Source organism: Seriola aureovittata, chromosome 2 (assembly GCF_021018895.1).
Source record: "Seriola aureovittata isolate HTS-2021-v1 ecotype China chromosome 2, ASM2101889v1, whole genome shotgun sequence".
Taxonomy (NCBI): Eukaryota; Metazoa; Chordata; class Actinopteri; order Carangiformes; family Carangidae; genus Seriola; species Seriola aureovittata.
In genome coordinates this window covers 28,585,001-28,612,228 of record NC_079365.1, presented here as the reverse complement: position 1 = coordinate 28,612,228, position 27,228 = coordinate 28,585,001, and the positions used below count along the sequence as shown (strand labels likewise).

General features: G+C 42.1%; 1 protein-coding gene across 1 annotated transcript in view; it reads right to left on the bottom strand.

The window, feature by feature from the left end:
- Nucleotides 1-27,228, bottom strand: part of pcbp4 (poly(rC) binding protein 4) — a 153,460-nt gene that overhangs the window by 106,450 nt on the left and 19,782 nt on the right. Inside the window, exon 2 of the mRNA XM_056399217.1 lies at nucleotides 3,565-3,610. The gene's annotated coding sequence lies outside the window, so the exon portion shown is untranslated. The remainder of the gene's footprint in view (nucleotides 1-3,564; nucleotides 3,611-27,228) is intronic.

Here is a 27,228-nt window from a genome sequence, read left to right as displayed (position 1 = left end):
TAACTCCCTGCTAATCCAAACATGGGCAAAGAGGTGGGGCGTATGTGGAGCCCATACGCTCATCCGCCTGTCACTCAAAGCAACACCCCCTCGATTATACATAACTTTAAGCCTTAATAAAATGCAAACAGATCAATTATAAAAACGTACGTTCATGAAGGAGGAAATTAGCTTAAAAAAAAAACAAAATCATTTATTGGTACCAGGCTGTAAACATGTTTATTTCTGTTGTAAAGTTGGACATTTTAACATGGGAGTCTATGGGGGTTGACTCGCTGTTGGAGCCAGACTCTAGTGGCCATTTGAGGAACTGCAGTTTTTGGCACTTCTGTGTTGGCTTCATTTTTCAAGTTGTCGCTTGGTTGTAAGACAACAGTCTCAAAAAGTCAGGGGATTACCATTCATCATTACAGGTTGAATATCTATAGTCAATTTCATGACAATCCATCCAGTAGTTGTCACAGTATTGCATCCTAAACCCGCAAACGTGCAACATCATGGCGGTGCTAGAGTCAAGGGGATCATCAACGTTAGGAGAATTCGTCTTCTGTGAACCACAAATATCTCTACAAAAATCCATCCGGTGAATATATTTCAGTTTGGACCAAAGCAGCAGCAGCATGCCTAAAAACATTATTTAAAAATGTAATACCCTCAAGATGAAATATAATATAATATGGATTTAGATACATGCAATAAAAATATAACGGAGAACTCAACTTCATCAATGATTCATAAACACACACACAGAAGATCTGAGCGCAAAGGAAGACAGTCTGGGGAAAGACACACACACACAGACACACACACACACACACACACACGCAACCGCACAGTCTCGGCAGGTCGCACAGGTCACACAGTGGCAATGTCAGCAGGAAATGAGCTCATATTGTACCATTGCTCCTTCACTTGACCCTGCGACCGCCCCCCCACCCGCCAACACTTCCTCACTGACACTCCAGGTGATGTCTCAAAATGAAACCAGTGGAGCCAAAGGACCAGATGAATAAAATGCCAGGAACATATTTAACACAGCGACTGGGAAACGGCAGCCTTTAAAAAAAAAAAAAGAAAAAGTCTCATTTACAATGCATGGCTTATCAAATGCTGAGCTCGAAGTACACACACTGTACTGCCCTTTGAAAAGCTAATCCCATCCCGGTCCCCCAATACGCCCTTTAGCTTTAAGTGTAAAGTTTAAGTGGGGCACAGCAGATCTTATATTTATTTATTTTTGTCTGTCCAACTTCTCAAAGTAATGACTCCAAGTCTAATATAACGTGTCTCCATTCAACCCCATTCAGATCAGTTTATCAGAATATATCTTCAAATATATCTGTAGCAGATCAACAATAGCTGCATAAGAGACATTTTTGATGGGGTGGTGTCAAAATTGAGTTTAGGCATTAAAAATAAAGCCAGGATGAAAAAATACAACAATTTCTGTGGCTGACTGAGCTCTGTGCACTGATGACCCAAATCCATCTGATTTCTCTGCTTCCGCCTTTTTTTCCCTTTTTTTCCTTTATATGAAGACAAGCGGGGCTGTTTGAGGTTTTGCATTTTACACACTAATTGGTAGCTGAGCGGAGAGGCAGAGAGGAATCAAAAATAAATAAATAAAAAAAGAGTGGGAGAGAGAGACAGACAGAAGACAGTAAAGCTGATTTAAAAGAAAGATGGAGAGAGAGGGACAGGGAAGGAAAGGATGGAAGAGAGATAAAAATGGAAATGAAAGATGCAGCGGGACAGAGAGAGAGAGAGAGAGAGAGACGACTAAGACAGAATGACTGAGGGATAAAGAGAGACAGAGAGAGGGGAAGAAAAAAGACTCTTAAAGACATACAGGAGGACAGAAGACAAAAAACACACACACAAACTGAAACACAGTTTAACACCATCAGTAAACCCTCACACACACAGTTCCGTCAATCTACCCTCTTTTTTCCACACTGACATTACGGCTGAAATAAAAGGCTTTCCTGCGTGTGCGTGTGCGTGTGCGTGTGCGTGTGCGTGTGTGTGTGTGTGTGTGTGTGTATAGCTGGTCCCAGACTAATGACACGACTCATGACCAGCTGAGTTCGGATACCCGGTTAAAGCATGTATGCTGTTTTACTCGTCAAGGCCATCACTGATAGTATTCCTTCACAATCGCCAAATCATAACGTTAAAGAAGAAACTCAACACTTCTTTGAGTTGGTAAATTACACAGTCGTGTGTCTCAGTTAAAATATGTGTTGGAACGAGTTTCGGTTATTTTCCTTTTTTCCAGAGGAAGTGAAGTAAGTCTGTCCTCAAACCAAGTCTCAACAGGCCTGTGGAGAAGCGAGGACCGGCCTCACTTTCCAAAAGTGTCCCCACTCTCAAGGACAAAGGTCTCACACACACACACACACACACACACACACACACACACACACACACACACACACACACACACACACACACACAGAGGGTTAGATTCCACCGCCTGTTCTCAAAGTAAACTGACAAAGGTGTGAACACATGACTGGCAAAAGAACTGGGCAGAGAACGACGACAGATTAGAGAGCGGTGAAGTGAAGTGCGTCTCTGGTTCCTTCGAGCTCGGTGTTTCTCCGGGTTGTAAAGTTACAGCGACACTAAACTAAAGTCATGAGGAAGAGACGGATGAATGGGGCGAGCTGCGTCCTCACTGCAGGCGTTGTGAGCTGAGCTGAAGTGAGGTTCACTCAAGTTGAAGTTTTTTTCTGAGCAGTCATGATGCAGTAAAGTTAAACACTTCCAGGCAAGTAAACATGGAGGGATTTACCCAAACGGAGACAGAATATCAGCTGATTTGTATTTGAGACAAGTAACAACTGATGACATCTGCACACAAACTTTATGAAAGCATTACTCGGCAAAGACGACAGCGACCTTACCCAGAAACCTTCTGCAACAACAACTGTTCACGTACTGCACTCATGATGTCTCACACCTCGGATCACGTGATCAAACATGTCTGCATATCATTTTCATATTTATTTTTTCACGCAGAGCGAGGAGACGTGAAGTCTGAATGTAATGAAGGGTTATAGCCGCGTGTTAGCTCCTTCCAGCTCTGCTCTCCACAGGGGTGCGCCATTAATCATGTGTGATTATGGATTCATCTCACTTTCCACAACTTGGACAATGCTAGAGTTATTTCATCTGGAGCGGCTTGTGAGGTTTAAAATACCCACGATTCTAATGAAAGAAAGATAAAACTTTTCCAGGAAAACAACAGGAAATCTTGAAAGTCAATGTGAATGGATTTGGCAGGTGGGGGTTTGCTCCCACTGCGCCACTTCTGCTCTTAACTGGTTTTTCTCCACAGGTGATTGACACAGGCACCTGGTTCAGGCTTCTCCTTAGGCCAACCTAACATGCATCATCATCATCATCATCATCAACCTAACAATCACTGTCTTCATTACCCAGAAAGACAGTCGTAGTAAAAACTGACAGACTTTAACGTGGCCTGAGAGAAAGAGGCGGCGGAGCGGCTCGACTCGCAAAAACAGATTCACAAGGTATTAAACTTTTTACTTTTCTTACCTGATGTCTCAGATTTGTTGCCGTGGCGACATCACTGGAACAAGTCCTGCAAGATAAAGGAAACATGAGGGGTCAGATGATTAACGACATCAGTATAATCCATTTAATGTGGAAACCACTTAAGTAGCAAGTACAAATGAAGTATTGTAAATATGTTAAATACGATTTGTGTCGTGTTATATCTAACGGAAAAAAACTATATTATTATTGTACTCAATACGTCTCATTAAGATCAATATGCAGATACATGTGTAAACGAAGCATTAAACAAAATGTTCAGATTTACAGTTGAAATTGGATCAGATTTGAGGGTTTTGAGGATCTTCTCTGATGAAAATAAATGGTTTAACTTTGTTAGCATTCATATGGTAAGACGTATATAAAAGATGCTAACTGTGCTAACCGTTCTGATCTGTCTGCTAGTCTCTGGTTCTGGTCTCAATAGACTGAGTCTGGGTCTGACTGAGGCTCAAACATGTGGCTGAGTCTCTGATGTTTCCTCCTCTCACCATCTTCATACTCTCTGCTCTTTCACCTGTCCACCTGGAGCCAGCAGGTGGTGGGCGGGGCTCAAGGCCTGATGAGTATTTCTCAATAAGGAAGTAAGTGTAGATGAGCTTCAGACCCAGTTTCACTTTTTATATGGGAAAACCACGTTGAACAAAATATTAAATCACAGCAGAGGATTTTAAAACACGTCTGGAGGAATATTTAACCAAATATGGTGCAAAGTGAAAAAACAACAACAGTTCAGTATGTGGTCATTAGCCTGTGGGATCTGCTCTGCTGAACAGTAGCTTTAAATATGAGAAGAGATGTGATAAAGTGAGGCGACATTAGCATGAGACATTTATAAATAAAAATGATAGAGTGTAAGTTTTCTATTATAAGATAAGACCGTAAGATAACAATAGAGTGAAATTTCCCTTTATCCTGATTGGACTGTGTGAGCGTGTGTGTGTGTGTGTGTGTGTGTGTGTGTGTGTGTCTATTACACCCCCCACAACACACTCTCCACCCCTCCCAGCACAGCGATTACTGCTGACCTCACACAACTTCAAACTCAGAGGCCTTTCAGGTTATTTTAGGTAATGTAGTAATAAGTTATTTTTTAAGTCCAATGGGCCACAGCTGTCTCAACACACACACACACACACACACACACACACCCTATTTTCATACTTTTACATCACATTCCTATGTTAAAACAGGTATTTCTAGATCAGAGCCAGATGTGGATTGCATACGGAGGATCTGGCCATCTCAGCTCGCCGGCGGTGAAACCGTAATGGCGACCTGACTTTATAATACCAACAGGCGTACTGTGAGTCTGGTGGGAGTGCTAGCTTGTTAGCCGCTCTCCTCAACTTCCTTTTGATTTACCTCGAGCGGAGCAAACGACAGGTCTGCTTCAGAAGCCGTCTGCCCCCTCTGACACCCTCGCGCATCTCCAGCACATCAAACATTTCAAGTTCATTTCAAGATCACACCCGTATATTTTGCCCAAAGAGGCAGGTTTTGAGTACGAGTGGGGGTGGGGTGGGGTGGGGTGGGGGGGTGGGGGGGCGCTGTGGTAACTGCGGGAGTGCATGACTGTGGGAATGAAGAGTGTGTGAGGGTGTGAATTTGTGAGTGCAGCCGGGCTCTGACTCCCGGTATGGAAGACGGAACTAATGTTTGGAAGCGCAAGGAATTTAAATACGTGCAATATGTGAAATACAATAAAACTGATTTAGAAAAAAAAAGCTAACATAAGCAAACAAAAAAAAAACCAACATTAAAAAATTAAAAATAAAATAAGGAAGAGCAGACTTTAAAGTTCTTTGTGGTGAAATAAACGTAACTCTTAGAATTCATGGTATGAAAACAGCTTCATTTAACTTCTATACACTGTAGAATAAATAAAGACGGCCCTCACACAGGAAAACTACGGGGAGCTTTCTGTTATTTCATCACAATGTTGTTGTAGGAACTAACAGACCACAGGTGTGATGCAGCCATGATCAAGCCCCACCAATCACACGTCAACATAACAGAAATACCAACGTGTCTCCAGTTCCCTTCACTCAGGACGCCACAACATCAACACGTATTAATGCAAATATATATATATTACATTATGAGCCTGCAGTGTTAAATCCGGCACACTAACAGTGATGAGCAGTGGTTGTAATAAGCAGCTGCAGGAGTTTACAGAAAGAAGTTTGGTCAAACAGACAATCAAAACTTTACCCATTGTGGATGTTTTATATTTGAGCACTTTGCTACTCATATTGAAAAATGCTATACAAATAAAATCCTATTATTATTATTATCGTTATCATTAATATTTGAAATAAACAGACAAATGACTTTCCAGTTCCCCAGGAAGCGCAGAACAAAACCAAAACGCACTTTGTGCTCGGGGAAGATTTACCCGAGTGCAATCGATGTCTGTGTGATGTGTGTGTGTGTGTGTGTGTGTGTGTGTGTGTGTGTGTGTGTGCGTCAGCTGTGCAAGTAGCCTAAGGCGGGGCGCGTGTCTGATGTTGGAGAGGACACTCAGCTGTTTAACACGGGACAACTGCAGGGGGAGAGAGATGACTAGACTAAAAGACGACAGCGGTGAACTAACAAAGTAGACAGGAATTCTAGGACTTCTCTCTATGGCTGCTATGTGCATGATCCACCGCTCGCTGCACTGTGTGTGTGTGTGTGTGTGTGTGTGTGTGTGCGTGTGTGTTCACCCTGGGCAGGGAATGAACTCTAGCTAAGCTCTCTCTGATGCCCTTTTTCAGACATTTGACTTGTGTTAGTGGACCTCAGAGTGCATGTGTGTCAGTGTGTAAGTGCCTCGGCATGTGTATGTATGTGCGCCCTCTGCCCTTTTCCAGATGTATAAGTGTGTTCGTGTGTGTGCGTGTGTGTTCGTGTGTGTGTGTGTGTGTGTGTGTGTGTGTCTCCCTTCAGAGCTGTAATGAGGTCTTGAGGGACTGCAGGCCCTTCTGTCTGTCTCTGACCAATCTCACACACGTCAGGATCCTGACCCTACAGACAGACAGACACACACACACACACACACACACACACACACACACACACACACACACACACACACACACACACACACACACCTGCTGGTAATGCACTTCTACAATTTGGAGTCAAAGAGCGAGGCACCATTAGAGGAGAATGGAGAGAGTCTAATTAGGTAGCGAGTTCTGAAAAGCTCAATGTTCACTTTACTGTAATATGAGAACAAATGGGAGAGAGACAATGAGAGAGACACAGGAAAAGAGAGGGAGAGAAATCTGAGAGTTTCTTTGCCATTTTCTTGTTTCTTTTTGTCTTTATTTTTATTTTACATAATGAATTGGTTTTTTTTTTCTCATCATTACTGAATGGTATTATCTCTAACACTTTGGCGACGTTGTTCACCTGACGTTCACGCCAGTAAAGCTTATTGAATTGAGAAAAAAAAAAGAATCCATCCAGTGAGCTGCGTACATTGTGGAAAAACTGGGATGAATGCAATTAATTAAAGGTGTCAGAATCTCCCCGCTGACGGGAACGACAACAGACTTCACTCCTCTTTGTCTAGTAGAGACGACCATCATCTAAAACTCTATTGTCAGAGCTTCCTCACATCTATCCGCTCATTTCTTCATGTCCTACTCTAAGGTATCATTATTTTATACTGAAAATAATAATGATGATGATGATGTAGGGCACCGTCTAATATCCTGCACCTACACCCTGTGTTTCATTTCAAATATTTTGATATGGCACCTGAATTTAAGAACTGATACCAAAAACTTTTTTTTTTGATTTCTTACTGACGTCAGGTCGTCGTGTTTATTGGCTGGTTGAAATCGGACGGGGTTAAGTGCCTGTTGACTTTGTTGAGCAACTGTTGGACTGAGAGAGAGAGAGAGAGAGAGAGAGAGAGAAAGATAAGACATTTGTTTCTAACCATCGTTATTTCATAGTTTTTCAAAACTCTGTCTTATGCAGCTACTGAAAAAAGAAGAGTTTCCCACACGAGTATCGAGTCACAAATACATTGATACTGAACATATCAGTAAAATGTGTTATATCATGATCTTGCAGTTTAATATCCACTTATAGTGACTCCAGCATTATTAAATAAAATAACCTTCGATCACCTTTTTGGTGATGTGGTCTTTGATGGTTTATATCAGACCCGGCAAACAGCTGAATATCAGGAGCTTCTGCAAACAGAGGAAACCACTTTTTCTGTAACTCTGCTCTTTCGGATGAAACTGTTCCCAGTACAGACAGAAGATTTCTCCTGTTTTTACCCCTGAAAATCACACTGAGCTGAAAAACAGCTTCGGAGCAGAAAAACAAATAAAGAAAATACATTTCAGGTCACAGAGGTTACTGTTGTCATGGAGCGGTTATGGTGTTTTAGATGGCTGATATTCAGAAATACTTTCCACAGGATGAATGCAGTGGTCGTCTGTGCATTATAAATGGCTATAAATTAAATATTAGACCAAATCGTGAATGGATACCATCCGAATATCAAAGAGACTAAATCATTACTTCTTATTCAAGGTCAAAACTAAACAAAAGAATACCCACGTCTGAAGAACAAGCAAATTTCACTTAAGCGGATATTTGGGCAATGTTTCAACTCCCTCTTGGTCTTTTTCTCAGGAAATAATAATAACAACAACAACTACATTTACATGGCACTTTCAAGGTTAACGAAGCGGAAAAAAAGAACAATCTCAGTAATCTGCTTAAATGAAAGGAAGATTTGTGCTGCTGACACCAACAACACCCACAAGTGCTGACTCAGAAAACATATTGGGCTCCCGGCAAACAAATTAACAATGCTACTTCTGCATAACGAGAGAAATAATAAGGTGTCAGTTAGATACGTGCACACACTAAATGAGCTTTCAGCTGAGTCTGATAAGAATAATGCCCATGGATAGTGTCCTGAATATTTACAAGTGCAGGCTGATGAAGACTCACAGGAGGCTTAAACACTAAACGGGAAGATTTTATTGTTAATAAATACTCAATCACAGTGAAAGCCTTGAAATGATGAGGCCCATTGTTAAAGAGCACTTGTATAACAAGTGGAGCCACTTCGACACATCCAAACAAGGACACCAGCTCAGACCAGAGGGCCTGTGCTCAGCCAGTAAATGTCTGTGTTATCTGCAGCACTTCTGATGGAGAATACCCGACTCATCGAAGGTCCAATAGTGTATAAAAGTGAGATGTCCATGTGTAGTGTGATTATAGATCAGGTCTAGCTTCTATATTAATACTGTGAAAGTATCAAAGCCTCAGTCCACAGAGAAATGCACACAGCCTGTATTCAGAAACTGAGCCTTAAAACCAGCCGTCAGGACTTCTGGAACTTTGTGATGTCACAACGAACCAGTCACCACTCTGGACCCACCATCCAAACCTTGCAGGATTTGGTTTCTATGAGTGTTTCTACCTGAAATCTGCTATATTTTTATTCCATCATTCAGAAAACACTCAGCCAATCAGAAGAGAGGCTCAGAGCCTCCTCTCTGATTGGCTCACTGACCTGTTGTTACTAGAGCTCCAGAGAGAAGCCTGAGAGAGGAGATGTAAAACTACACTGAGATGGTTGTGGGTTCTATAAACCACATATATATCTTCGTATGGATATCAAAATGTCAAATAAAACTGAGATGAACCGACAGTCAAACTCAGATTAAAATGCTCAGGTATTTCAGAAAAAATAAAGTTTTGCCAATGGTCTCTATGTCGCCATCTTGGCAGTGCCTGACTCCACCTAAATCCCGGCTAATCCTCCCGGCTAATTGTTGGTTCAATAACCACAGGCTGCAACTCCACTCTTACTGTCCGGTGGACAGGCCTTGTGTGTCTTGGCCGTCTGACTGCAGAGTTCGTGATATCAACCGACTACAGCAGGAACATTAAAACCCAGTCAGCTACGGCTTAGAGAAGAGGGCTGGGGGGGGGGGGGGGGGGCAGCAAATCACAGATGGAATGCTAAAATACACAGAGGTGCTTAAATGCAACTGTCTGATTCAAATACACGTGCTGTAACACCCACAGTCGGCCCCATAAGAATCAATAAGGGCTGAAGAGGGTCGATGATGAAATGCATGGGATTTTTGCATGCGTGTCTGTGAGTGTGTGCAACATCGAGACAGCTGCTGCGGTAAAGTTTATAGCGTTTGCCTCCCTGGCAAGCAGCGTGCATGCATGTGTGTGTGTGTGTGTGTGTGTGTGTGTGTGTGTGTGTGTGTGTGTGTGCAGGATACAGGGATGGGCAGAGAGGCAGTCTTCCCTCGGGCAGATTTAAGAGAGACAGTGTGTGTGTGTGTGTGTGTGTGTGTGTGTGTGTGTGTGTGTGTTTGTACTTCTATCTTTGTGAGGACCGATCTGAGCAGCAGAGAGCGACGACATATTGGCCTTCCCTCACTTTTTTCAAAGTGCTGGTTAACCTTTGTGTTTTGTTGACAGTTGGCTTTACTTGCTCGTTAATAATAACTATAATAAGAATTACAAGATAAACCTTTTTAAAATCCAATAATCCAAATGTATTAAAGTGGCCTCCTCTTCCAAAACCTGACTAACAAAGTTGATGAAGGGACAAAATACAAATGTATATGTTGCTTCGTTTCCCAAAAAGTCATTAACAGACGAATGAATGCACCGTATGTTTTCCTACAGACTCAGTGACGTTCCTCATGTTTGGCATCACTTCAGCTGGATCACAGAGGGTTTAAACTCCCTGTTAGAACTGTTATGAAAAGTAATAAAACTCCAATAACAGAAATCCAAATAGACTGTTTATATAACGCTGTGTAAAAAAATATTACTGTGAGCACCAAGCGCAGATACAAAACATAATGAAAATCTGTTGCATTTAACCAGATTTTACAGCTGCCATCTCTGGGTAATGCCGTACTGCATCATCTCCTGCTGTGGAAAAATCAAGTTTAGAAGCAATTCTCATAAAATTAGGGGAAGTCATTAAGACCAATTATAAGGATGGATTTTGAGGCGCTGCGGTCTTTAAGAGGCCAACAAAAGGTTAAAGGTTAAGATTTGATCTTCAGGTTAAAAGGGCTGGATTAGTTAAGATTAGAACCAGGAGCTGGAGTGTTTTATATCAGTGAGGGTCCCCACAAGTGTAGTGTTTAACGTGACACCAAGTGTGTGATGTGAAGCCTCTCTCCTCTCTCTCTCTCTCTCTCTCTCTCTCTCTCTCTCTCTCTCTCTCTCTCTCTCTCTCTCTCTCTCTCTCTCTCTCCTCTCTCTCTCTCTCTCTCTCTCTCTCTCTCTCTCTCTCTCACACACACTCACACACACACTCACACACACAGGTTTGGCTCCCGAGGGCAGAGCGGTGGCTCCATCAGTCAGTCAACCTCAGAGAGGACACTGACTGCAGATCTGTTCAGACTCTCTCTCACTCTCATTTTACTGACACATCATCGGCTGTAAATAAAACACGTCTGACAACAATTAACACAACAATCCTGCCTGACGTTAAAGTGGCATTTAAAACGCCATCAATCTAAAAAAATAAAAGACTCTAGTTGCAGGTGTCTTTTGTACTTTTAATTTATCATGACCTTGTTTCAGTCGCTGGCGAGCCGATGCGGTTTGGGACGAATCCCAACCATCGATCTCATCCGGCTCAGACTTGACTTTAAGTCCAGAGTCAAACCCCCTGTCGTTTCCCCCTCTAACGATCTGACACGCCGGCAGCAGTGCATTATTTTGAGTGGCGTCTCGATTCCTATCACAACAACAACAACAAAAAAGAAATCCCCAATTATCCACTCGGCTTCTGCCTCGTTAATAACGGATCGTTGTCTTGGTCATTTTCTCTTTGTTTCTCATCAAAGCTAATGATGTTATTCTGAGGTCAGCGGCCATGTTTTACCCACCAGAAGGAAACAGCAGATTGTCTTTGCTCAGATCAATAGCTCTGAAAGCCTCGTCCCTCCCTCCCTCTCTCTCCTTTCGTTCTCTCTTTTTGTCTCTCCGTCTCGATGATGTCATGCTAAATAAAAGGTGAACTAGCTAGTGCCTTCAGTCGGTAATCACGAAGGAGGTAAACAAATACCGTTTTCATTACGGAAAGCACAAACGATTTCTTCATAACTTTCTTTATACCTCTCCTTTCCTCATCCCTTCTTCCACTCTCTTTTATCAAACCCATCCCTCATCCAATTTGCCATCTTATTTCCTCCGTTTTGCTTTGTTCTCCCGTTCGTTCACATGCATATAAATAAACTGATTAGAGTGAACTTCCAGATTAAAGTAATGAAGAGAGTCACGTCAAATCACGACGGCATCAAAAGAGGAAAAAAAATATGGAGTGACTTCATTTTTCTGTTAATACACTTTTAATGTTGTCGGTTCTCTCTGGTGCAATCTCTCTGCCACTCGCAGCGATGAGTTGGATGCAACATGCATTAGTTGTAACATGAAAGCTGTTTTTTTTGTTTAGGTCGGTAACACTTGTAAATCCATTATTCATGTTGTGTTCACCACTGGTAGTTGAGGCTGATAAGACCCAATCAGTGAGTTTCCTGTCCATCCAGACGACAACGACGTCGCTAAAACCTTTCCAGCGGCGTTTCCAAAAGCCTCTGTTTTAGGCGGAGTAGAACGGTAGTAGTGTGGACGTAAGAGCAAAGAGCTACACGAAGGCAACCGGACGAAGAAGTTTCAGCTCTCATCTGAAAGGCTTCATCAGCTCTGACTGACAGCTGGAGGCCCGGGACTCTCCAGTTGCCTCCGTATAGCGATGATGAGGAGACGGGAACCTTCCTCACATTCGTACATGAAACAAACAGAAATGTCAGCTTTCCATCATCTGTCGTCTTTTCATGAACTCTTCTTCTTCTTCTCCTGCACATCCACCAGCTGTTTATCTTAAAGTGCACGGCTCCTAATATTCAAACAACAGCAGAGGATGGAAATCCTCTGAATCACATTTCCTTCTGTCAATTTTTCTGGAAATTCAGGTTAGCATCTGCACAACGGGAGCAGCCGATGTTATCAGAGCAGCTTCTTGCCTCTGTGGTTATCATCAAGTATTTATCTTTGTATAATCTATATATGCACACACACTGCACAGCACATACGTGTGTGTGTGTGTGTGTGTGTGTGTGTATCCAATGCGGGTTGTATAATGTGAATAAATCATCAGGTCACCTTCTTCCTCTTATTGTATTCATGGCTGTTTCATCTGCTCTGAGTTTTGTGCTCGGGCTGTGTAAGCTTTTAGTGGCCACTTCAACCAAGTGAGACTGGAGGGTTTTTATTTTTAAACAGCAGCGGACACGTCACACACCCTGTCCTTCTTTTCTTCCTCTCTTTCCTCCCTCCGCCACTTCTTTTTTTTCCTTCCTCTGTCTGACTGCGTCTTACTCATTCTTCCCTTCTTTTACTTCCTCTGTCAGCATCTTAAAAAACCAGACAGCGCTTTTAAATCTATAATCTCTCCATGTCCTCTTTTCTCTCCTCATCTCTCACTAACGACTCCGAGTCGAGTCCTCGTGTCTTCAGATCTGATCAAAGAGGAACGCAGTGGTTTGCTCTGTGAAGCACATGACCAGTCAGCCTGTAGTCCACACAACAACAAAATACGTACACGAACCCTCCAAGATCACAGGATAGCTCTATTTATACATGCCAAGCTTGTTATGAAAAACTTATTTTCCGAGCATGAAATTAAACTCGCTCGCTCTCGCTCGAGGACGGTTGCTTTCTTTTGGAGGGGAACTGGTGAACGAGATCGCGGAGACAGATTCTCGACGCCACGCATGAATTTTCACCAACATTTACCTCGAGGTGTCAAGGAGAGTTCAGCGATTCCCGGGCGGGTTGGCTGTCTTTTCTCTTTTCAGTTTCTACCTTTAAATCCCAGCACTTAACAGCATCACAGATACCTTCAGGGACTACTAATCTGCCAGGTAAAACTGATCCATCACTGTGGAGATTTCCACATCAGACTCGAAAACGTTTTCTTTTGTAAGAAGAAGTTTCATTCTCCATTTTGTGTCGGATATAGACCGATATAGTGAAACAATGGATCAGAGCAGCAGCTACGGTTCTGATTATATCACGCTGGCTGTGTGGATGTTTGTTGGTGCACACAGGAGCCTCTTGGACGTGGGCAGATGACGCCAGCCACCGCTAAGGTCGTGGTTTGAATCCCGGCTCCTCCAGCCCACAATTCAATGTGTCCCTGGGCGAAATACTGAACCCCCAAATTGCCCCCAGTGTGTCGCATCCCTGTGCCACTGTGTGTGTGTGTGTGGTAGGAAAGCGCCGTTTGTGCAGGGAAAAGCCCCGTGTGAACGTGGCTTCCATTGAGTGGTCGATAAATCTAGAAAAGTGCGACATATTAACTGTCAGTCCTCAAATCAAATATTTAAGGATTCAGCTGTTGTTGACCATCACACTCAACCCAACGTGAAACCGCAAGAAAATCTCAACCAGCATCATCTGTGAACATTTTACTATATATGATGATGATTATATATTCATATATATATATCTCAACATATTTGTGACTTGCCAAATAACACATCCTCAATGTGCAGACAGAAAATGTAATCCGGTGCAGTTACGTTTCCGAATAAAAACATATTCGCCATGGCTGTCTGGTTGCATAGAAACGTCATGTTCATGAGACAGCGATGTTTAACTCATTAGAACTGGATGTGACATATTCGCGTGGAACATGATTGTGTTGTTTCTTTTTTAAAAGGCATGTGACTGATGAAATGAACTGTGCTGAAATTCATATCAGGGAAGCAAAATGCATTATGGGAAATTATTTTTAGCCAGCACCAAAAAGGGAGCGATATCGAAGCAGAGTGCAGCAGTTACCCGGATGTAAACAACAGACACCGGCTGCAACCTGCCAACCAGCTTTAACGGGTTAAAAGTGACATATTTTGATAAGTTTTATGAAGATTTTTGAATATTCAGTGCAGCATTTAGTGTTACACTGGCACAAACATCAAACAAAACTCACATAAAACATGTTAAACAATAGCTAATATTGTTGTTTTTAATGGTAGTTTGTTAAGAATCATTACAGTGAAACTCTGAAGCTGGGAATCATTTAAAATAAACGTTCTCCGAGAAGTGTACGTTCTGTGTCGGCATCGTCTGCACAGCAGAGTGACAGCGAGGAGGATGTGAAGAGCACGAGCTCGACTGTTCCCCTCGGCAGAGATTAAATTTTATGATCAGAAGCAGGGGAGTCGGAAGCAGACACACACACACACACACACACACACACACACACACACACACACACACACACACTAGAAAATTACATGTCACATCTAATAATTCAGAGAGAGGTGAGGTGTTGATGACAACGTAACGACTGAGTTGAGTAATACAGTTTAATGAGCGCTTAAAACATGTCCTTCAATTAGACAACTGCTACTGCATATCCATCCATTGTTGCTGGTTGAAGTCACATCCTGCTTCACCGCGTCTTTGTGTGCACGTCTAAGTGTTTGTGTGTGTGTGGGTGTGTGTTTCTGACAGTCTTAAAAACAGGCCAGGTCCCCATTTTGTACACTGAAATAGTTTTTACTTGCTGTAATCATTCCTCCTGTTCACACAGACCATGAAGTCACCGCTTCTCTGTCTTTTTCCATTTCTTTTAGAATTAAAAAATGGTTGACATTCATCGGTTCCTCTCAAATATGAATATTTTCCAGCCAGTTTATGTGATCTTCAGTTGGTTAGAAAAAAGAAAAACATATTAATAATATCTTAAGAAGTCACCGTTGTATTTTGTACGTACCGTGACTGGGTCCATGTTTGTACGCTTTCACTTGGACTCTGTTTCTCACTTGTGATTGACACTTTGGCATGACTTGCTGACGTTTTTGCATTCCAGATGATTAATGGAGAAAACAATCAGTAGATTAATTAATAGGGAAAATAATAACTGGGGACAAAATCCACAGTGTTTCTGTGATGAGCGGCAGCACGGAGACAGAAATAGAACAAGGGCATCGTGTAATTACAAGAATGTAACTTTGGAAAATGCTAACTTTATATGTCTACGGCTACATTTTCATTTTATTACAGTGTTTTTAAAACGAACAAACGTTTTAGCTCACACTAACATGCCTGAAAACGCATATCACATGACCATTCACGTACACGGGGCGTGTGCATGCCGGTGTGAACAGGAAGTAGATCGCCTACTCTGCAGCTGGTTGCTTGAGTTGCTTGAGATGCTACAAATAAGGAATAGCAACAGTGAAAAGTTAGACCAGAGATTTCTTTGGTTGGACCGACTTAAATATGAGGTGGTATGCTTTGTTGTGACATCACAAAGTTGCAGAAGTCCTGACGGCTGGTTTTAAGGCTCAGTTTCTGAATACAGGCTGTGTGTGTTTCTCTGTGGACTGAGGCTTTGATACTTTCACAGTATTAGTATAGAACCTAGACCTGATCTATAATCACACGACACATGGACACAGACCTTTACACTATATGGGACCTTTAAATATCCAGTGAGACCAGCAGGAAAAATGTGAACAGGTCCTTTAATAAGTTTGAGAACGTCGTATTTGAGGTGAAATCAAGAACAATGAAGAATATGTGTTTGATTGTCAGTCATGTCTCTGACCTCACGTCTGGCTGAAGGACAACACTGCAGGAATCCTCCCGACCCCCAGTCGATATGAAGTGTAGCATTACTCCCACCGGCACCCACATCCTGTCAATTCCCATCATCCACCTCACCACTCGCCTCTTCCTCTATACGTACCGCACATCCTCCTCTCACTTCTCACCCTCCCATAATCGTCTCTTAACTTTTTGCCCGACAGATTTCCTCTTTACTTCATCTCCATCCATCCATCCTTCCAGTCTCCTCCCTCTTGAAACCATCTCTGCTTTTATCCTTCCAGCTCTTCATTCCCATTCCCTCTGTTACACGACCCGGTTATCAGGTCTCCGTGTCCTTCCTCCATCACTCCGTCCCCTCTGGTGGGTCATATGATCCTCGTCTCCCTCCCCCCTCCATCCTTGTGTCTCCATACAGTAATGATTCAGAGAACCCGAGACCACCCCAGAGAGAGAGAGGGGGAGAGAGAGGGAGAGAGAGGGAGATGGGACTTAGGGAGGAGAGAAGAATGGCCGGATCAATACCTTTTAACGGGAAGGTGCTCTCAGTTCAGGTTATAGATCTGTGATACACACACTCGTACATACACTAACACACACACACACACACACACACATCCATATACATGAACACATATAATGTACTCAAACAGACCAGTACTATACAAATTAAAAAGGCAGACATGCATACATACACACTTACATGTACTTTCAAATTCAAAAATTATGCATATCTGCAGGAATGCACCATCTCTGTTTCTCTAGCTGTGACACACACACACACACACACACACACACACACACACACACACAGAGCTTAGTGCTTCTGGGAATTTGCTCAGCCTTGTTTCTGTCCAGTGTTATGGAAATGTGCGCCTTGCTGTGCGAGCTCACTCCTTTATTTCCAAACTTCACTCCTTTGTTTTTTGCCCAGACGTCAAAATCCCTGACAAACACGATATTCAGCTCGCTTTACCCGACATCGTTTCCGCCGACCTCTCGACAAAGATCTTTACATATACCGCCACACAGCCTGGACTCCTGCACATGATGCTTTAATATTATGGTTTTTTTTGGGCTGGACTCCATCGAGATACGTTTTGGATACCACCCAAACCTACTCAATGCTCATAAATGCTGCATGCTTTTTGTCCAAACACCCTGTCTCACCTGGCAGTGTTAATGCTTAATTGCTACATAAGATCCTTAAGATGGTTTATTGGCTTAATTTCAGTAAAAACTTCTCCATACAATCATTGTTGCAGAAGATAATTGAAGTGCAGCTGTTTGAATCGCACATTTCTCAGCTCCAAATCCCCTCTGATGCTTTAGATTCATTTCCAAGTTGGTAAAACTCCTGATTTGCTGAGTCTGACAAATCTCTTATCAAATCTTTTCATCTCCTTAATCTTTTTATATTTGCAAAAACATTCAGGTAATCTTTTGACCTCAACAGAAAACCTGAAGAAAAGGAAAATACAAAGAGGAAGAAACTTGAGTTGTGAAATATCAAAGCCCCTATGATTTGCACATTTCAGACATCGAGGACTCAGATCGTCGATAACCAAGCTGCATTGCTGCAACTCATTCTGTCTGTCTGTAGTGATTTAGAGCAGCACCTCCTACATTGATTTGTCGTCTTGTGTCCTATCAATTCTGTTAGTTACGGTTCATTATTTTTGCATAGATGTGCAATTATGTAAGTTGGGAATGAAATCAACCAAGGGGCAAATTGCTCTGAGCAGCGCTGACTCCATGACGTGCACATAACGTCCGATTCTCACAAAATCTCACAAAACGAGCCTCTTGTCCTGTAATACATTTGTGTGTTTGTGCGAGTGACTGTGTTTGGTAAAAGTTCTGCATCTCTCTGCTCGTGCCACTGAAGCAGAGAGACGAGAGGAAACAAGACGGCATCAAAACCAAGTATATGGCTGGAGCACATCGTAGGTACTTTGCATTCTGCCGAGTGTCAGCTGGTTTCAGCCCTTTATCTCTTTGCTTCTCTTCTCCTCTCTGCGCTCACATATACAGCTGAAGTCACAATAAAGATGTTCTCTTTATACGGTTTTCCTGTCGATGCTGTCAGACAACAGTGGTATGAAAGTATGAAACAGTGATTGAAACGCAGCTCATAAAAGACTAAACATTAACTTCCGAACCATGTCCGAGCTGCTGCTCTGCTGCGGCTACACTCCTGATTTTATAGCCACGACGTCGTCTGACAACATCAGCGTCAGTCAGCATAGAGAGGTGAGTCTAGGGAGGGGAAGCCTGCAGGGCAATAGAGCAATATAGTAGTTTCCATTAACCTGCTTAATGCGCAATTTGAAATTGCTAACTTAAGACCAAGTAATGGAAAAACGTGAAATAACGAAAGTTGGTAAGGTTTGTCGATGTTGTTGCTAGACCTGCGAGTCACTAAAGTCGGTTAATCCAGCGACAAAGGCGGAAAGTTGTCAACACTGTTTGTTTGCACCAAATCATTTTGAAAAAGCAAAAACCAATTGGGAAGCTCCAACACTCAACAGGCAGACCAATGGTGTAACTTCATCATACAGTCAGTCAGTCAGTCAGTCAGTCTATTGGACTGGCCTCACTGTTGTGGTCCAGCCAAAAAGCAAGAGGGGGAGGTAAGTGGAAGGACAGAATTTCTCAAATTTACTGACACAGATCTGCATCAAGCTTGAGTGAGCAGGAAAAGAGTTCATAGAGAAAGAAGACAGAAGACAAGAAAAGCTAAACAAGAGATGAAATAAGAGAGAAAGCAGCTTGGAAATGCTAACTCAGTAGAGAGGCAGCATATGTGCTGACTCTCAGTCCCTAAATGCAAACAGCCTGCAGGAAACGGAAACTATCATAGAAATGCTGCTCTTTTTTTGTTCCAGGTTTTGTGTCTGCAGGCAGCAGGACACGCAAACTGTCCCTGACCAACTGCTTTTCCCCGTCACAGCTCAGCACCGTGGATTTGTATTGAACAAAGACGCGAACAACATTCAAAGGCCATCAAGTCGAAATCACTTTTCTGTTCAAGGCACAACAAATCGGCCTCGATCTCGAGAGCCCCCCCCCCTTTTCTACTGCACAGCATCTTCTGCTCTACCTGTGTGAACGAGCCCAGTCCAGCTTCTCATTCTGAAACATTCAAACGTGCAAATGCAAAGGCTGATGCACAGAAACAAACATGGTAAGCTGCCAGGTTTTTTATTTTATTTTAAGTAAACATCATTCCCTTTCTCACATATGACACACAAAAAAAACACACACAGACGTTGTCTCATCTTCTCATGACATAAATCTAAGATCAAAACAAACACACACACACGCTGAGCCACATCGGGTTATGTCTGTCTTTTCCAATCTCATTCATGAGCATTTCAAAATCCTTGTTATTATAAGTAAGCAGTAATCAAAGCAGGCCAGGTCCCCACTCCCACCTACCTGCCTGGGCTGTGAGCCTAATACCAGCCAGGATGAGGTGTTTGTGTGTAATGCAAATCGTGATGATGAGAATGAGACATAAGAGGAATGCAACTGAGAGACAGCGAGAAGGAGGATTATAAAAAATAAAATAAAAAAAAACACAAAGAACAGGAAGAGAGGGATGAAAGGAGAGTGAAGCAGAGTCTCACCGTGCTCTGAACTTTAATCTGAGATACAAAGACACGACCTGAGCTGCTGTCTCTCTGTCTGTCAGTGTGATTGACAGCTGCATCAGCCACTGTATACTCAGAGATGCGTGCACACATTACTGAATACATTTGTATTCCCACACACACACACACACACACACACACACACTCAAAAAGCCTCTCAGAGAAAAAACAAATTGCAGTTTGGAATAGAAAATTACTAGAATTACCTCCTCACGGTTCTCTGCCTCCACCAACCCGCCAAGTTCACAATCTCTCCTTCCTGTGTTACAGCGTTGAATAATGGCCAGAGGTGTTTTTGCAGGACATTATGATGTCACAGCGAAGTTGATCTTTTAAATTGTGTCATAATTAATGTATGAATTTATGGGTTATGGGCAAAAATGTGTTTTGTGACCTTGAACTTTGACAATCCAAATTCTAATCAGTTCATTTCTGAGTCCAAATGAATGTTTGTGCCAAATTTGAAGACATTTCCTCAAGGTTTTACTGGGAATGGGACGAATGTACAGAAGAACGTACGGACGAACCCGAAGACATAATGTCTCCGGCCCCGGCCGGCGCTGCTGCCAGCGCAGAGGCATAAAATTTCAGAGAGAGGAAGGCTTGGCTCAGCGCGCGGTGATTTACTGAACAGATCATCTGTGGCCCTCTGAATCACTGGGGTCAACCGCAACAGTCGCAGCCATTGTGTTAAGAGACGCTTCTTTAATACTTGCCGCTCAATACTCATTGGGGAGGTTTTATAATCCTGCAGCACCATTAAAGACACACATGAATTTCATATAATTAGCATTTGTCCCAGAAATGCATGCATGACATTTTCTTATTAAAGTGGGCTCCTCCACCCTGACCTCATCCTTGATGCATCTTGTCTTAAGTGGCATTATCATTTCTTTTCTATGACCAAGTTCAGTGCGGACACTCACGTCAAGGTTTTACCCATTTACTGGAACAGCATCATTGCTGACGTGACTCTGCTGTTGCTTTGGAACAAATGTGAGTAAGCTTGACACAGACGGAGCCTGAGCTCACGGAGCCGCTGGCAGAGCCGCGATGAACATGAACACGTGTAAAGAAACACTCAGAATCCAAACACCAGCACATGATGATACACGGTGGATGGTGAAGGAGTTCATTTTGTGACAGCAGCGCGATGTAGCGGTGAGGATGAAGAGATTCTTTTTTTTTTCAGCCAGTAATGAGAAAACTAGGCTTGGGCAATATCCATATATTCCAGCCCAAATATTGGTATATACGATATTATCAATGGTTTGGCATGCGAAGGGATTTTTTAAAATTGTATAAATATATTGTTGTATTGCTGTATTTTATGATTTAGTTATTATATAAAGAAAATACATGATCATAATTTGTATTTTATGTTTCAGGTATAAGCATTGCTGCCAAACGTGCAAAAACTGTGCAAAACTGAAACTGGAAAATAAATAAATAAAATAAATAATGAATAAATTAATGAATATATCTTTTTTTTAATATTATGAAAAATAATTGCATATGGTGGGGAATATAACAAGCCTGATTTAAAGGTCCCATATTTTACACTTTTGAAATATTTAGTTTGAAGTGTTGATCCATTAGAATATATATTTGTGTTTTTAATAACCAGAAACCATCTCAGTGTAGTTTTACATCTCCTCTCTCAGGCTTCTCTCTGGAGCTCCAGTAACAACAGGTTGGTGACTGTCAGACTGTTTTTCTGAGTGATCCAATAAAAATACAGCAGATTTCAGAGAAACCAAATCCTGTAAAGGTTTGGATGGTGGGTCCAGGTGGGCGGGGCTTGGTGACTGCTTTGTTGTGACATCACAAAGTTCAGGAAGTCCTGACGGCTGGTTTTAAGGCTCAGTTTCTGAATACAGGCTGTGTGTTGATACTTTCACAGCACACTTCCTAATCACAGAAGACATGGGAATCCACTTTTTTACTATATGGGAATAAAATGAAATGACGACATTAAGGAGCAAATGGATCCACAGAATTATTGCCTGTAATCAAAACTATTTTCATCTATTGACTCCAAGCACAAATAACCCAACAGTGTTAATATAATCTCACCTCCCTTCCCTCCCTTAAAAAAAATTCAAAGCATTATTCACAAAGCTGTAGAAGATGACTGACTGTATCTTGAGACTGTAAATCCTATTTACATCCGTGCTTCATATTCATCATTATGTCATATCATTCATCTTATGTCTGCATTTAACTTACTAACGAGGAGGCTGTGGATTCATCAAACTATTTCACAATACATATGCTAATAAACTTTTAAACTGAATATCCACTCATTTGTTTTATTTTCATGACATAATATGTTGGATGTGGCATTAGCAGAGCTGATGAGTCATTCTCCTCAGTCAGCGCTGTGACTCATTGGTTGTGATCCTGCTCTACATTTTCTCTCAGCTCACATCAGCCCAGGATTAGATAATATTTGCACATTTCTTGCAGCATTATTTCACCCAGTTTGAGGTATCAGACGCGTGTCGAGTAATTTGTCCATCAGAATAGTGGAGCGTAATGCCCTTTAAATATGTTTTCTTCCTTCTTATTCTGTTTGTCAAACATCCCACTGACGGCAACATACTGGCAATAAAAAAAAAAAAAGAAGAAGAAAATGACAAGACATGTTTTTCTTCTCAAATACTGTTTTGATTCATCCCGGAGCACCGGGCTCATTTTCTCGAACAGTGAGACACGGTGATGTGTTGTCAGTCTTCAAAAGCTTCTTCAAACTGATACTGAAGTTTGTGATCAGTACTCATAAAAGTGACTGACATTAGGCAAAAAGGAGATGTTATTACAGATCGCTGCTCACAGCTGATCATTGATTAACTGTCAAGAGGGAGGTGGCGGCTACATCGACGCAGCCCTGACGCTCGGATGAAATGACAGCCAGAGAGTTTCTAAGTTACTTTGAAACCTTGCATGTTGTAAAATGAAATGAAATCAAATATAAAAAAACATGTTTAAGTTACAGTTAGTTTAGTTACAGTTACAGTTGCTGTGTAACACAAAGCTGCTATCTCATGTTATAAAAGTATCCGATAGCAGAAGTTTTTAGAAACTGTCTGATCTGCTTCAGTCTCTGCATTAAAATGTTTTCTAATTAGCCATTTATACTCATACATATCAGTTTAGGTTCTAACAAAATATGCTGAATAACATATTGTAAGCATCCACCTGAATTAATCCAATAATAATACAACCCCACCTCCAGAAGAAGCCTAAACTGAGTCTAAATAAAACCATGATCTTTTCCTAAACCTAACCAAGCCGTGACCAGTTACTATTACAACCACGGTGATGGAAGGTCCGTTATACTGATGTCAGTGTGTTTTTCTATTGTAACCATGACAACCAAGGTCTGGTTCATCTGCAGCCGTAGGGGAAGTACTTCAGGAAACACTCCTGTGGGTCGTATCAGAGGGTCGGGACACTGTTAATGCTTTGGATGGAAACTGAGTGAAAACAGAACATTATTTAAAAAAATAAGGAAGATACTGACATAACATATTTATAGCTCCACAGACACATTGCATACTTATTAAAAAAAAAGGGGAAGTTGCGAAGGGGGGTGGGGGAAGGACGAGATAGAAATGAAGTCGTTTGAGGTGTCCATGACATAAATGAAAATATTATTGACAGAAATCTGAAAACCTCTAACCAGCATTCTTTGTTTCCATCGCTGGTGCAAAGCATGCGACAGTGCATGTGAAAAATGCACATTTACACACATTCGTTTGGAAGGAAACTGTCGGGTTGTTACAGACCTGAGCGTAAATACATTCTCATCATGAGCACTGAAAAAAATTAAATCGATACCAACCACACAGTGACCTGACCGAAACTCATTCTAACCAAGAGACGGACACCGTCAACACAGAACTGTTTGTCCCTGACTGTGCTTCTTCGTGTGTGTGTGTGTGTGTGTGTGTGTGTGTGTGTGTGTGTGTGCGCGCGCACATGCGTGTGTGCGTGCACGGCAAGTCAGTCCTCAAGTCCAGAGCCATTACATTGCGATTCTAAGCTACAGAGCGAATGGCAGGCGTTCCCAAAATAGCACAGGCCTTGTTAAATATTTCAGTAACTCAGATGGTAGCATAAGGAGGAGGAGGAGCAGGAGAGAGAGAGAAAGAGAGAGAGAGAGAAAACATGCACATACACACAAGTGCAGAATGATCAAGCAGTAAAAAAAAAAAAAAAAAGAAGGAAAAAAGTGAAGAAGCACCATCATTATTACGCTATGTCATGAATGTTTCTTGATCTTTGCTCTTGTTTAGAACAATGCTGCTACAGTTCTCAGTGATTCTGCTTGAGGAACACTTTTCCCCACAGTTGTAGAGAGCGGGATGAAGAGACTGAGCCAGACACAGATGCAGACACTGAGATGGAGACAGAACCAAAGAAAATAACACACACACACACACACACACACACACACACACACACACACAGAAAGTCTGCTTTTTTTTAAAACCATACAGTTAAAGTTGCCAAAGCCACAGTTGCCATGTTTTAGACACAAACATTACCCTGCGTGTACACACACACACACACACACACACGCACACACACACACACACACACACAGAATCTAAATTGCACATGTACTAAGCTCATTCAATCCCAAACCACATTCCCCACCCCATCAAATCTAATGGAGCACTGGGTTCCTGCTGGTTTCGGGGCTGGAAATGGATTTTATAGCTGGAAATTGGAGGTGGTTGAGGAGCTGAAACATATAGAGGCTTCGCACTGGCATTTAGTAACTACGTCTGGCACCGTCATTAAGAGTACAGGACACAGAACTTACAGAGTGTTCTTTATTTGTCTGCAGCCAGGTTTGCAATGAACCCCGTCACAGTGTTGGCACCATAGAGTTTACGAGCTAGATGTTCGACGAGCAAAACAAGAATCAGTCATTTGTACTTGATACACATCAGTGAACCTACGATACAGAAGTGCTCACTGTGCTCCCTCCATGGCTAACACATTTAGCAAAGAAACAGACGTTAACATGTAACCTCTCTCTCGTGTGCAGGATCTCTGGGGTGATTATGGGTTGAAGTAGAATGTCATACATGCAAAAATGTTCTGCATATCTGAACCACGCCTAAACAAAATTATGCATCTACAAGAACTTTAAAATGACTAATCCGCAGGGCGTAGCGCTCCTGTAGCTGTGTCCCAACTCAGGGGCCGCATCCTTCAGAGGACGCCATCTACTAAAGCTGCAGTTCCTTCATAGTCGTCGCAGACCGCGAAGGCTGAACCGCAATGACACGGTCTGGCCTGCGGTGGATTTTTCACTTCGCATGACCAGCTGTGCCAACCCTTACTGTTGCGCCGCAAAGCACAGCTCCCGTCGCCTAGCAACCTTGAGAACACGTGACTTTTTCTTACATTCAACAGTGTAATCCTCTTTCAGTGTTGTTTGCTGCCATATTATTTTCATTAGCTGTGCTTTGAACCTTGAGAAAGGTTTGGGCATCCCAGTCACATTGTCACATTGCGGCCCTGTATTGGTCAAAACCTGATGCCTACATTACCCACAGTGCAACTGAAGAGATATTTTAGAGATGGAGACAGATGACCTGTGTGGCCATTTAAACTGGAGGACGTGTGGATTTTTTTCTCTTTTGGAATGAATTCAACAGAAAACACTTAGTTTTGGCTTTGAGAAAAAAAAAAAAGAAATACACTAGATGCCAAGGTCACTAACTAATATGTTAGTTATTGTGATGACACTGTTTGATGTAGAAAAACAACTCGCTTTGATATCATATAATGATTTAATAAAAGCACAAGTTATAAAAAAGTGAAATTATTTCTGTAGGCTATACGGTTGTATGAATCGACAGAAAGGAAGAGCTTTACATTGTGCTTTACACGTGTCTGTGAGCATCGTTGCTGCTTCAGTCATAAAGGAGCCAATTTCACAAGTGCTTCATACAGATGTGTGTGATTGTATCTGTGGCAGACCACTGTGTGTGTGTTTGTTTGTGTGTGTGTGTGTGTGTACACTCTCACACCTTAAGTTTACAAGAATGTGTTAAATCTAGGTCAGCATAATCAATTTCCCAACACGAACATTCGTTCTGATCTAATAATAGAACGACGAGTTTATTGAGAATAACAGTGAGACGCAGGGAGCATGTTTGACAGGGAGAAAGGAGGAACAGGAAAGGGAGGGAGAAACGGAGAGAGAATGACAGATAGACAGAAAGGGGCAGAGGGAGGAGGATGAAGATGAATAAACTAAAAAGAGAAAGTGAGAGAAACTAAGGACAGAAAGGATTTAATCTTACGAACAGGAGCTGTTCGGCTCCAGGCCGCCGTGTACGCCCTGTTTAAAATGACATCATACACTCAGAGGCATAACAACACACACACACACACACACACACACACACACACACACACACACACAAAGGGTTTCCACTGTCCACAGCTCGAGGCAGGTTAGTATTGATCTGTTCTAGGAAGTGCATGCAGCGGTCAGTCTGTCGGTCAGCTATTTATGAGCGGCTCTAATTCTCCCCGTCCATCCATCAGCTGTCCATCCATCCATCCATCTATCGCTCCTCCGCCCTCCTACTTACTCATTCACCACATCATCCAACCTTTCCCGGTACCATTACTCTGTCCACTTCATGCTAATTATTTCATCCTTCCATGGAAATCTTCTTTATAAAACATGCTACTGAAGGTAGTGTTAACATTAAAACCGTGATTCCTATAAATTTCTTTCTGCACGTCTTTTGTGAAGATCAATTATCACGACAACCAGTAACGGATTACATTTTGTACAGAAACCTAACATGGATTTAAAATGATGCACTTTAATAGCAAGTAAAGTAAAACTGGATTAAGCTGAACGTAACTTCTGTGCTGTGAATCAATCCAGACATGACAGGTGTTCATTTTTAAACTGAAATACAGACATTTACCACTTAAATTAATTCAGCTTTAATGAAGCCATTTGTAAGTTTTGCTTTAGCTACATAGCGAACGTTAGCATTAACAGCTGTTTACTTATCCGTCTAGAGGAAACTGAATTCGGCATCAAATATAATTTCTTTTTTTTTTTTACTCACCAAGAGCTGTCTCCAGAGCTGGAAAACAACCCTCTTGTTTTGTTTTCTATCACTTCTTCTCTTCTAGTGAAGTTAGCATGCTAACCAGCCCCTAGCCCCTGTTCGGCCGGACCGCCTAGACACTTTCCGATACCGAGTCACTGGAGCGTCCAGTCGGCCCTAAGAAGTAGCGCTGCTCAGAGGACACACTATAACCTCTTGTATTTCAACGCAACAATGACTGAAGCAAGACTGGT